The following is a 10834-nucleotide window of genomic DNA, read 5'->3' as shown; positions in this document are numbered from 1 at the left end:
TGCTGGATCCAGGAGGAGGGGCGGGCTGGTAAACGGGGTGAGGGTGAGGGTAGGTGGGTGGGTCGGGCCGGAGGGGTGGCTTAGATGGTCTGGCCACCCCCTTGGTGGTGCCGTGTGTGGGGATCATGCACAGGACCCTGCTTTTGCTCCCGTACCTCGGAAGTGGCAGTTGGGTTTTGGCCTTTTTGTATCTTGTTCTTCTTAATTTGCCCCCACTGCGCATACGTGCAGTTATTTTTAGTCCCTTAGAGTTTCTTTGCATCTGTTGCTGGAGGAGATGGTTGTCCAGGTGCAAGCGCTGCAGCAAAGGGTCCCAGTTCCCAGCCTGTCTCAATACCTGTCTTCTGAAAGGAATAAGCAGGATCCAGTTATTAAAGCCGTAAAAGTGCCCTAGAATTTCCCTCCTTTACGTTATCCGTGAACACAGGTGGAAGCGGGGATCCTGCAGGCTCCCATTCACACTCTGGGGGGAGGGTCTTTGTCTCCTGTAAATGACCCACGGAGCTTGAAGCAGGGGCATCACCTGGGGTGGGGGACAAGCTGAGCGCAAAGCTGAGCCTTCGAGGGAGGTGAAGGGAGGTGCCCTGGGGTCTTGCTGCCCCCTCAGCCCATGCAGGTGGCCTCCAGACCATGAACTACCCCAGGAGGAGCTGTGGATGCCACGATCACGAGGGGAGGGGATCCGCTTCCAGTAGTGCTGGGGGTAGTGTGTCCTCTCTGAGGTGTCCTGTGCTTGCCCTGGGGCTGTTCTTAAATCGTGTGACTTTTGCATTAAGTTAATGATGCCAAAATAATCTTGGCTCCCTGTGCACCGATGCGGAACAGAAATATGGAGACAAAGAGTTTTTAGGAAAAGAAAGAATAGCTTGATTCTTTGCCAGGCAAAGTGGGGAACACAGTAGGCTAGCGCCTCAAGAACTGTGCCCCCCTCGAGAGGATAGAGAGAAGTTTTTTATACTCAGGACTCTTGGTCTGGGGTAGGTGATAAGGATCAAAGCTGTGAAGGTCTTGCATTTTTTCCTTGCATTATTTCAAAATGGTCACAGCTGGCATTAGGCAGCCTGGCAACCGGTCTGGTATCCCTGAAGTTATAGGCCTGTGACCTTCTTTCTGAAATAAAGAGCGCTACAAGGGAGTGTAGGGGGAGAAGAGTGCCAGGTGCAGAGTGTAATTCATGTGGATTCCTAGAGTAATCAGCTTTGTGAAGAACAAGTCTAGCTACAAGTGTTTGTTAGTAGTAACAGCTGAAGAATAACCAAGGTTGCTTATCTCTTTCAGGCCCGTTTGGCTGGTCTGTGCCTAAGCCCATTTGCTTGTTTCTGTTTTGCTGCAACATTAATTATAACAATATTAACACCTGTGGACTCACCCCCAGGTGTACAGGTAGGCCCTGGTACCTGTTGGCATTTCCGCATCCTGTGCTTCTCCCACATCTTCTCTCCCTCCTGTTGCCAAGGTGACCTCTGTCCTGATTCTTTGTTATTATTCATACCTTTACCATCTCTTATCACTAAGCAGTGTGTCGTCTGATTTTGCCCCTTCAGTTTCCAAGAAGTGATTGTTACTTCGTAAATCACCAGTAATGTCACATAGAAGTTTCTCTGGGGTTTCTCAGCCCTAGTCTGTTTCACACGTGCTGGTGTCTGAGGCTCAGCTCTCCCCATTGACTCATGTGTTCCAGTGCCTTTGCTGCCTGGGTTCTTCCAAGTGTTTCGGTTTTTTTTGGCTGCACCATGGCTTGTGGGATCTTAGTTCCCAGGCCCCCTGCAGTAGAAGCGCAGAGTCCTAACCTCTGGATTGCCAGGGAATTCCCCAAGTGCATTTTTTGATTAGTTAGCAATGCCGCGACAGTCATTCTTGTTTTTATCTCCAAGTGCGAGATGTGACTTGAGTTTCTGCACTTCAGAGAAAAAAGCGTGGCTTTGTAGCTTATGGATAAGTTTAAATTTACTCAGAAAATGCTGGTCGTGTCCGGAGTGTATTCTTGCCCGCCTGTTTATTTCTTCCTTGTGGTCCCCATCGCTGAGTGACCTCGATAAATGTTTGTCCACCTCGAGTGGGAGCCAGGGTCTCTTCGTGGTTACGTAGGGTTCTTACTGGACGAGGGTGTGGTGGTTCATCTTCTGTGTGATGTGTGTATTTGTATGTTTATTGATTTCTTCAGTTTTCTTTAGATGCTCTGGGCATGAATCCTTTTTCGTTTGCAGGCACTGCCAATATTGTCTCCCCGTGTGTGGTTTATCTTTTCATCCCCTTTATTCTGTGCTGGTGAATGGACTCAAGGTTAACAGAAATGAATTGGTCAATCTCCTCCTTTGTAGCTTCTTTTCTATTTTCCTTATATAAGAAAAATCTGTATACAGAAGTCGTGGGACACTTGCCTTTAACTTCTTCTGAAAGTACTTCCCTGGTGGTCCAGTGGTTAAGACTCCGTGCTTCCACTGCAGGGGGTGCGGGTTCGATCCCTGGTCAGGAAACTAGGATCCCTCATGCCTCGGGGCTCGGCCAAAAAAACCCCCCCAAAATCTGCATTAAATGGATTATTATACATGACATTGACAGTGTTACCCACCCCCCTACCCCACCCGCCCGTAGACAGCCGTTTGTCATCGCCCTGTGGGCCAGTGCCTGCCCTGGAGGAGATTCCTGCCCCATGTCCATTCTTTCCCCAGGTCTGTGAGTCCCTCCTCCTGCTAATGCTGTGTGGCCCCAACTACTGTCCGGACTTAAATGCTTTGAAGTGTTTTAGGGAAAGTTCTTCCACCTTGTTCTGTAGGAAACTTGGCTATTCTTAGACATTTGGCTCTCTTTTCAGTTTTTAGAAGTAGTTTTTCATAAACAAACCAAAAAACCTGACCTGGTTTTGGATGTAATGGAATTTTGTGAACACTCTGCATCTGTTTGGGAGAGTTGCTATCATGATGGCATTGCGTCTCTTTTCCGAGAACACACGCTCTCTCTTTCTTTCTACTTTGATGTCGTTCGGTAACACTTTATAGTTTTCCCATTAAGATCGTTTCAGGGACTTCACTGGTGGTCCAGCGGTTAGGACTCCGAGCTTCCACTGCAGGGGCCCAGGGTTTGATCTCTGGTCGGGGAACTAAGATCCCGCAAGCCAAGTGGTGCGGCCGAAAAGAAAAAAAAGGTCATTTTATGTCCTTCATTAGAGATTGCCTTGGAACAAACTACAGCTCTCCGCACTGTGTCTGTCTATTTTACTTTCACACAGAACATTTCACTTCTGCTACTTCTGGTCCGCAGAGCTATAGGGGTTTCCCTGACCCAGCAGTTCTGTGACACCAACCAGGTGTCCTACAACCCAACTCAGTTCTGACACCGTCCACCTGGAGACAGTGTCAGACCCCACAGCTTAAGGGCTCAGTCCCTAAGGACCGTCCCCCCACTTTAGATGCTAATCGAAAGTAGTTGGTCCCTAGGTTGCCCACAACTTCTGTCTGACTTGGTTACAGATCAGAGTTTCCCATAACCCCCTTCTCAGGTTCAGTTAATTTGCCAGAGTGGCTCTCAGAACTCAGGGAAACATTTGCTTATGTTTACCAGTTTAGTGAAGGATATGATAAAAGATACACACGGACGTCCAGATGAAGAGATACACAGGGCGAGGTCTGGGAGGGTCCCGAGTGCAGGAGCTTCTGTGCCCGCGGACTTGGCGCGTGTCGCCCTCCTGGTGTGGATGTGTTCACCTTGAAGCTCTCAGAACCCCCTGCTTCTGGGATTTTATGGAGGATTCTTCACACAGGCGTGATCACTTATTCACTCCGTTCCCAGCCCCTCGCCCCTCTCCGGAGGTTGGGGGTTGGGGCTAAAAAGCCCAAGCTTCCAGTCATGGCGCGGTCCTTCTGGTGACCAGCCCCATCCAGGAGCCCACCCAGTTGCCTCCACAGAACAAAAGACGCTCCTGGTGCTCTTATCGCTTAGGAATTTGCAAGGGTTTTAAGAGCTCTGTGCCAGGAACCAGGGGTAGAGATCCATATATAAATTTTCTATTATTTCGCAGACATACTTTAGGACTTAGAGTTTCTAACAAATTGAAAAGGTGCCACTAAAGTTAGTTTTAATCGTCTAGGTTATCTTCTAAAAATGTCTTTTAGCTGCTGTTACCAGTGATTCACAATGCACCAAGATCTGTTTTTGTATTGCATTTCTGGAAACTTACCAAAAACCCTATACTCTGATTATAAGCTTATTCTCTGATTCAACTTCTTTGTGGATCTTCCATATGTAATACTTTGAGTTATTTCATGTTGGACTGTATTTGATTTACAACGTGATAGTTTCAGATGTACAACAAAGTGATTCAGTTATACAAATACATATATCTATTCTTTTTCAATATATTTTCCCATTTAGGTTATTATGGAATATATATTTTTATATTTTATTTATTTATTTTTGGCTACGTTGGGTCTTCGTTGCTCTGTGGCATGTGGGATCTTCCCGGAGCAGCGCTCGAACCCGTGTCCCCTGCATTGGCAAGTGGATTCTTAACCACTGCACCACCAGGGAAGCCCTATTATGGAATATTGAGTAGAGTTCCCAGTGGTCTTGTTCGTTCTTGTTGGTTATCTATTTTATATATACTAGTGTGTGTATTTTTTTAAATTAATTAATTTTTATTGGAGTATAGTTGCTTTACATTGTTGTGTGAGAGTACTGTGTGTATGTTAATCCCAAGCTCCTAATTTATCCCATCCCCCAGGTTTACCCTTTGGTAACCTTAAGTTTGTTTTCGAAATCTGTGAGTCTGTTTCTGCTTTGTAAATAAGTTCATGTGTATCATTTTTTCAAATAAGATCCAACATATGAGTGTTATCATATATTTGTCTTTCTCTGTCTGACTTACTTCATTTAGTATGACAATCTCTAGGTCCATCCATGTTGCTGCAAATGGCATTATTTCATTCTTTTTAATGGCTGAAAAATTCCATTGTATATAGGTACCACATCTTTATCCATTCATCTGTTGACGGACATTTAGGTTGCTTGCATGTCCTGGCTATTGTAAACAGCACTGCAGTGAACACTGGGGTGATGTCTTCTTTCAAAGCATGGTTTTCTCCAGATATATGCCCAAGAGTAGGATTGCTGGATCATATGGTAGCTCTATTTTAAGTTTTTTAAGGTACCTCCATACTGTTCTCCATAGTGGCTGTACAAATTTACATTAATACCAACAGGGTAGGAGGGTTCCCTTTTTTCCACACCCTCTCTAGCATTTATTATTTGTAGACTTTTTGATGATGGCTCTTCTGACTGGTGTGAGGTGGTATCTTTGCATTTCTCTAATAATTAGCAATGTTGAGCATCTTTTCATGTGCCTCTTGGCCATCTGTATGTCTTCTTTGGAGAAATGTCTATTTAGGTCTTCTGCCTATTTTTTTTTTTTTTTTTTAAGATTTTTTTTTTTTTGATGTGAACCATTTTTAAAGTCTTTATTGAATTTGTTACAATATTGCTTCTGTTTTGTGCCTTGGTTTTTTTGGCCATGAGGCTTGTGGGATCTTAGCTTCCCGACCAGGGATCGAACCCACTCGCCTGCATTGGAAGGCAAGGTCTTAACCACTGGACTGCCAGGGAAGTCCCTTTCTGCCTATTTTTTGATTGGTTGTTTGTTTTTTTGAAATTGAGCTGCATGAGCTGTTTGTAAATATTGGAGATTAATCCCTTGTTGGTTGCATCGTTTCTAAATATTTTCTCCCATTCCGTGGGTTGTCTTTTTTGTTTTGTTTATGGTTTCCTTTGCTGTGCAAAAGCTTTTGAGTTTAATGAGGTCCCATTTGTTTATTTTTGTCGTTATTTTCATTACTGTAGGAGATGGATCAAAAAAGATATTGCTGCGATTTATGTCAAAGAGTGTTCTGCCTATGTCTTCCTCTAAGAATTTTATAGTGTCCGGTCTTACATTTAGGTCTTTAATCCATTTTGAGTTTATTTTTGTGTATGTTGTTAAAGAATGTTCTAATTTCATTCTTTTACATGCAGCTGTCCAGTTTTCCCAGCACCACTTACTGAAGAGACTGTTTTCTCTATTATATATTCTTGCCTCCTTTGTTGTACCTTAATTGACCAGAGGTGCGTGGGTTTATCTCTGGGCTTTCTATCCCGTCCATTGATCTATATTTCTATTTTTGCGTCAGTACCACACCGTCTTGATCACAGTAGCTCTGTAGTATAATCTGAAGTTAGGGAGCCTGATTCCTCCAACTCCGTTTTTTGTTGACCCAAAGATTGCTTTGGCTATTTGGGGTCTTTTGTGTTTCCATACAAATTAAAAAAATTTTTGTTCTAGTTCTGTGAAAAATGCCATTGGTAATTTGATAGGGATTGCATTGAATCTGTAGATTGCCTTGGGTAGTATAGTCATTTTGACAGTATTGATTCTGTCAATCCAAGAAAATGGTATATCTTTCCATCTGTTTGTGTCATGTTCAGTTTCTTTCATCAGCGTCTTATAGTTTTCAGAATACAGGTCTTTGCCTCCTTAGGTGGGTTTATTCCTAGGTATTTTATTCTTTTTGATGCGATGGTAAATGGAATTGTTTCCTTAATTTCTCTTTCTGATCTTTTGTTTAGTGTATAGAAATGCAACAGGTTTCTGTGTATTAATTTTGTATCCTGCAACTTTACTGAATTCCTTCGTGAGCTCTAGTAGTTTTCTGTACCATCTTTATGGTTTTCTATGTATAGTATCATGTCATCTGCAAAGAGTGACAGTTTTACTTCTTTTTTTCCTTTTACTTCTTTTTCTTCTCTGATTGCCATGGCCAGAACTTCCAAAACTATGCTGAATAAAAGTGGCAAGAGTGGACATCCTTGTCTTGTTCCTGATCTTAGAGGAAATGTTTTCAGCTTTTCACCATTGAGTGTGATGTTAGTTGTGGATTTGTCATATATGGACTTCATTATGTTGAGGTATGTTCCCTCTGTGCCCACTCTCTGGAGAGTTTTTAATCATAAATCGGTTTTGAATTTTGTCAAAAACCTTTTCTGTATCTATTGAGATGATCAGATGGTTAAAGTGGTGTATCACAGTGATCGATCTGCAGATATTGAAGAATCCTTATATCCCCGGAGTAAATCCCACTTGATCATGGTGTGTGATCCTTTTAATGTATTGTTGGATTTGGTTTGCTTTTTTTTTTTTTGGCCATGCTGCGTGGCTTATGGGGTTTTAGTTCCCTGACCAGAGATCAAACCCAGACCCTCAGCAGTGAGAGCATGGAGTCCTAACCCCTGGACCGCCAGGGAATTCCCATGGTTTGCTAGTATTTTCTTGAGGATGTTTGCGTGTGTGTTTATCAGTGATATTGGCCTGCAATTTTCTTTTTGTTGTGGTATCTTTGTCTGGTTTTGGTATCAGAGTGATGGTGGCCTCATAAAATGAGTTTAGGAGTGTTCCTTCCTTTGCAGTGTTTTGGAATAGTTACAGAAGCGTAGGCATTAACTCTTCTCTAAATGTTTGATAGAATTCACCTGTGAAACAATCTTGTCCTGGACTTTCGTTTGTTGGGAATTTTAATTTCACAGTTTCAATTTCAGTACTTGTGATTTTCCTGTTCATATTTTCTATTTCTTCCTAGTTCAGTCTTGGGAGATTGTACTTTTCTAAGAATTTGTCCATTTCTTCTAGGTTGTCCATTTTATTGGCATATAGTTGCTTGTAGTAGTCTCTTATGATCCTTTGTATTTCTGTGGTGTCTATTGTAACTTCTCCATTTTCATTTCTAATTTTTTTTGATTTGAGCCCTCTCCATTTTTTTCTGGATGAGTCTGGCTAAAGGTTTATCAGTTTTGTTGTTTATCTTTTGAAAGAACCAGCTTTTAGTTTCATTGATCTTTTCTATTACTTTCTTTGTCTCTAATTTCATTCATTTTGCTCTGATCTTGATGATTTCTTTCCTTCTACTAACTCTGGGTTTTGTTTGTTCTTCTTTCTCTAGTTGCTTTAGGTGTAAGGTTAGGTTGTTTATTTGATATTTTTCTTGTTTCCTGAGGTACAACTGTATTGCTGTAAACTTCCTTCTTAGAACTGTTTTTGCTGCGTCCTGTAGGTTTTGAATCGTGTTTTCGTTTTCATTTGTCTCTAGGTATTTTTGATTTCTGCTTTGATTTCTTCAGTGATCCATTGGTTATTTAGTAGCATATTGTTTAGCCTGTATGTGTTTGTGCTTTTTACAGTTTTTTCTTGTTGAATTATAATCTCATAGCATTGTGATCGGAAAAGATGCTTGATATGATTTCAGTTTCATAAATTTACCGAGGCTTGCTCTGTGGCTCAGCATGTGTTCTATTTTGGAGAATGTTCCATGTGCACTTGAGAAGAATGTGTATTCTGCTGCTTCTGGTTGGAATGCTCTATAAATATCAATTAAGTCCATCTGATCTAGGGACTTCCATGGTGGCGCAGTGGTTAAGAATCCACCTGCCAATGCAGGGGACACAGGTTTGAGCCCTAGTCTGGGAAGATCCCACATGCTGTGGAGCAACTAAGCCCATGCGCCACAACTACTGAGCCTGTGTGCTAGAGGCTGTGAGCCACAACTACTGAGCCCACGTGCCACAACTACTGAAGCCCCCGCGCCTAGAGCCCATGCTCCACAACAAGAGAAGCCACTGCAGTGAGAAGCCTGTGCACCACAGTCAAGAGTAACCCCCGCTCGCCGCAACTAAAGAAAGCCCACGCACAGCAATGAAGACCCATTGCAGCCAAAAATAAATAAATAAATAAGCATTAAAAAGACTCAATGTATAAATAAATAAAAAATAAATAAGTCCATCTGGTCTAATATGTCATTTAAGGCCTGTGTTTCCTTACTGGTTTTCTGTCTGGATGATCTGTCCATTGATGAAAGTGGGGTGTTAAAGTTCCCCACTATTATTGAGTTACTGTTAATTTCTCCTTTGATGGCTGTTAGCGTTTGCCTTATATATTGAGGTGCTCCTCTGTTGTGTGCATATATATTTACAATTGTTGTATCTTCTTCTTAGATTGATCCCTTGATTATGTAGTGTACTTTTTTGTCTCTTGTAACCGGCTTTATTTTAATGTCTGTTCTGTCCGATACGAGTATTGCTACTCCAGCTTTCATTTGATTTCCATTTGTGTGGAATACCTTTTTCCATCCCTTCACTTTCAGTCTGTATGTGTCCCTAGATATGAAGTGGGTCTTTTGTAGACAGCATATGTACGGGTCTTGTTTTTGTATCCATTCAGCCAGTCTATGTCTTTTGGTTAGAGTATTTAATCCATCTACGTTTAAGGTAGTTATCGATTTGTATGTTCTTATTGCCATTTTGTTAATTGTTTTGGATTTGTTTTTGTAAGATTTTTTTCTCTTGTGATTTGATGACTAACTTTAGTGTTCTGTTTGGATTTCTTATTCTTTTGTGGGTGTATATCTATTGTAGATTTTTTGTTTGAGGTTACCATGGAGTTTTGATATAGCAGTCTATATACATACAAGATTGTTTTCAGTTGCTGGTCTTTTAATTTCAAATGCATTTTCAGTATCCTGTAGTTGTACTTTCCTCTTCTCACGATTGCTGGTTTTTTTTTTTTAATGTATTTATTTACTTATTTATTTTTGGGTGTGTTGGGTCTTCGTTTCTGCGCGAGGGCTTTCTCCAGTTGTGGCGAGCGGGGGCCACTCTTCATCGCGGTACGCGGGCCTCTCACCGTCGCGGCCTCTCTTGTTGCGGAGCACAGGCTCCAGACGCGCAAGCTCAGTAGTTGTGGCTCATGGGCCTAGTTGCTCCGCGGCATGTGGGATCCTCCCAGACCAGGGCTCGAACCCGTGTCCCCTGCATTGGCAGGCAGATTCTCAACCACTGCGCCACCAGGGAAGCCCCGATTGCTGGTTTTGATATTATATTTGTATGTGGATGATTTCCTACCTCTGCTGTATGTTTGCCTTTAGTGGTGAGCTTTCCCATTTGTAATTTTCTTGTTTGTAGTTTTGGCCTTTTCTTTTCCACCTAGAGAATTTCCTTTAGCATTTGTTGTAAAGCTGGTTTGGTGATGCTGAATTCTCTTAGCTTTTGCTTGTTTGCAAAGCTTTTGATTTCTCCGTTGAATCTGAATGAGAGCCTTGCTGAGTAGAGTATTCTTGGTTGTAGGTTTTTCCTTTTCATAACTTTAAATATATTTTGCCACTTTCTTTGGGCCTGTAGTGTTTCTGCTGGAAAATCACCCTATCACCTTCTGCAGATTCCCTTGTATGTTATTTGTTGCTTTTCCCTTGTTGCTTTTAGTATTTTCTTTTTGTCTTTAATTTTTGTAAGTTAAAAAAAATTTATTTATTTGGCTCTGCTGGGTCTTATTTGTGGCACGCAGGACCTTTGATCTTTGTTGTGGCATGTGGAATCTTGAGTTGTAGCATGCAGGATCTTTAGTTGCGGCATATGAACTCTTAGTTGTGGCGTGCAAACCCTTAGTGCGGCATGTGAACTCTGAGTTGTGGCATGTGGGATCTAGTTCCCCGACGAGGGATCGAACTTGGGCCCCCTGCATTGGGAGCGTGGAGTCTTAGCCATTGGACCACCAGGGAAGTCCCAGTTTTTGTAAATTTGATTAATATGTGCCTTGGCCTGTTCCTCCTTGGGGTTATCCTGCCTGGGACTCTCTTTGCTTCCTTTCCTGTGATAAGGAAGTTTTCAGCTATTATTTCTTCAAATATTTCCTCAGGTCCTTTCTCTCTTATCCTTCTGGGACCCCTATAATGCGGACGAATTTTGGTGTGTTTAATGTTGTTCTAGAGGGTCTCTTAGACTGTCATTATTTCTTTTTTCTTTTTTTTTTTTTTGTCTTCTGAAA

The sequence above is a fragment of the Balaenoptera musculus genome, chromosome 3, assembly GCF_009873245.2.
Source record: "Balaenoptera musculus isolate JJ_BM4_2016_0621 chromosome 3, mBalMus1.pri.v3, whole genome shotgun sequence".
Taxonomy (NCBI): domain Eukaryota; kingdom Metazoa; phylum Chordata; class Mammalia; order Artiodactyla; family Balaenopteridae; genus Balaenoptera; species Balaenoptera musculus.
The sequence above is the reverse complement of the archived record's forward strand: the minus strand, read 5'-3'. Positions refer to the sequence as shown.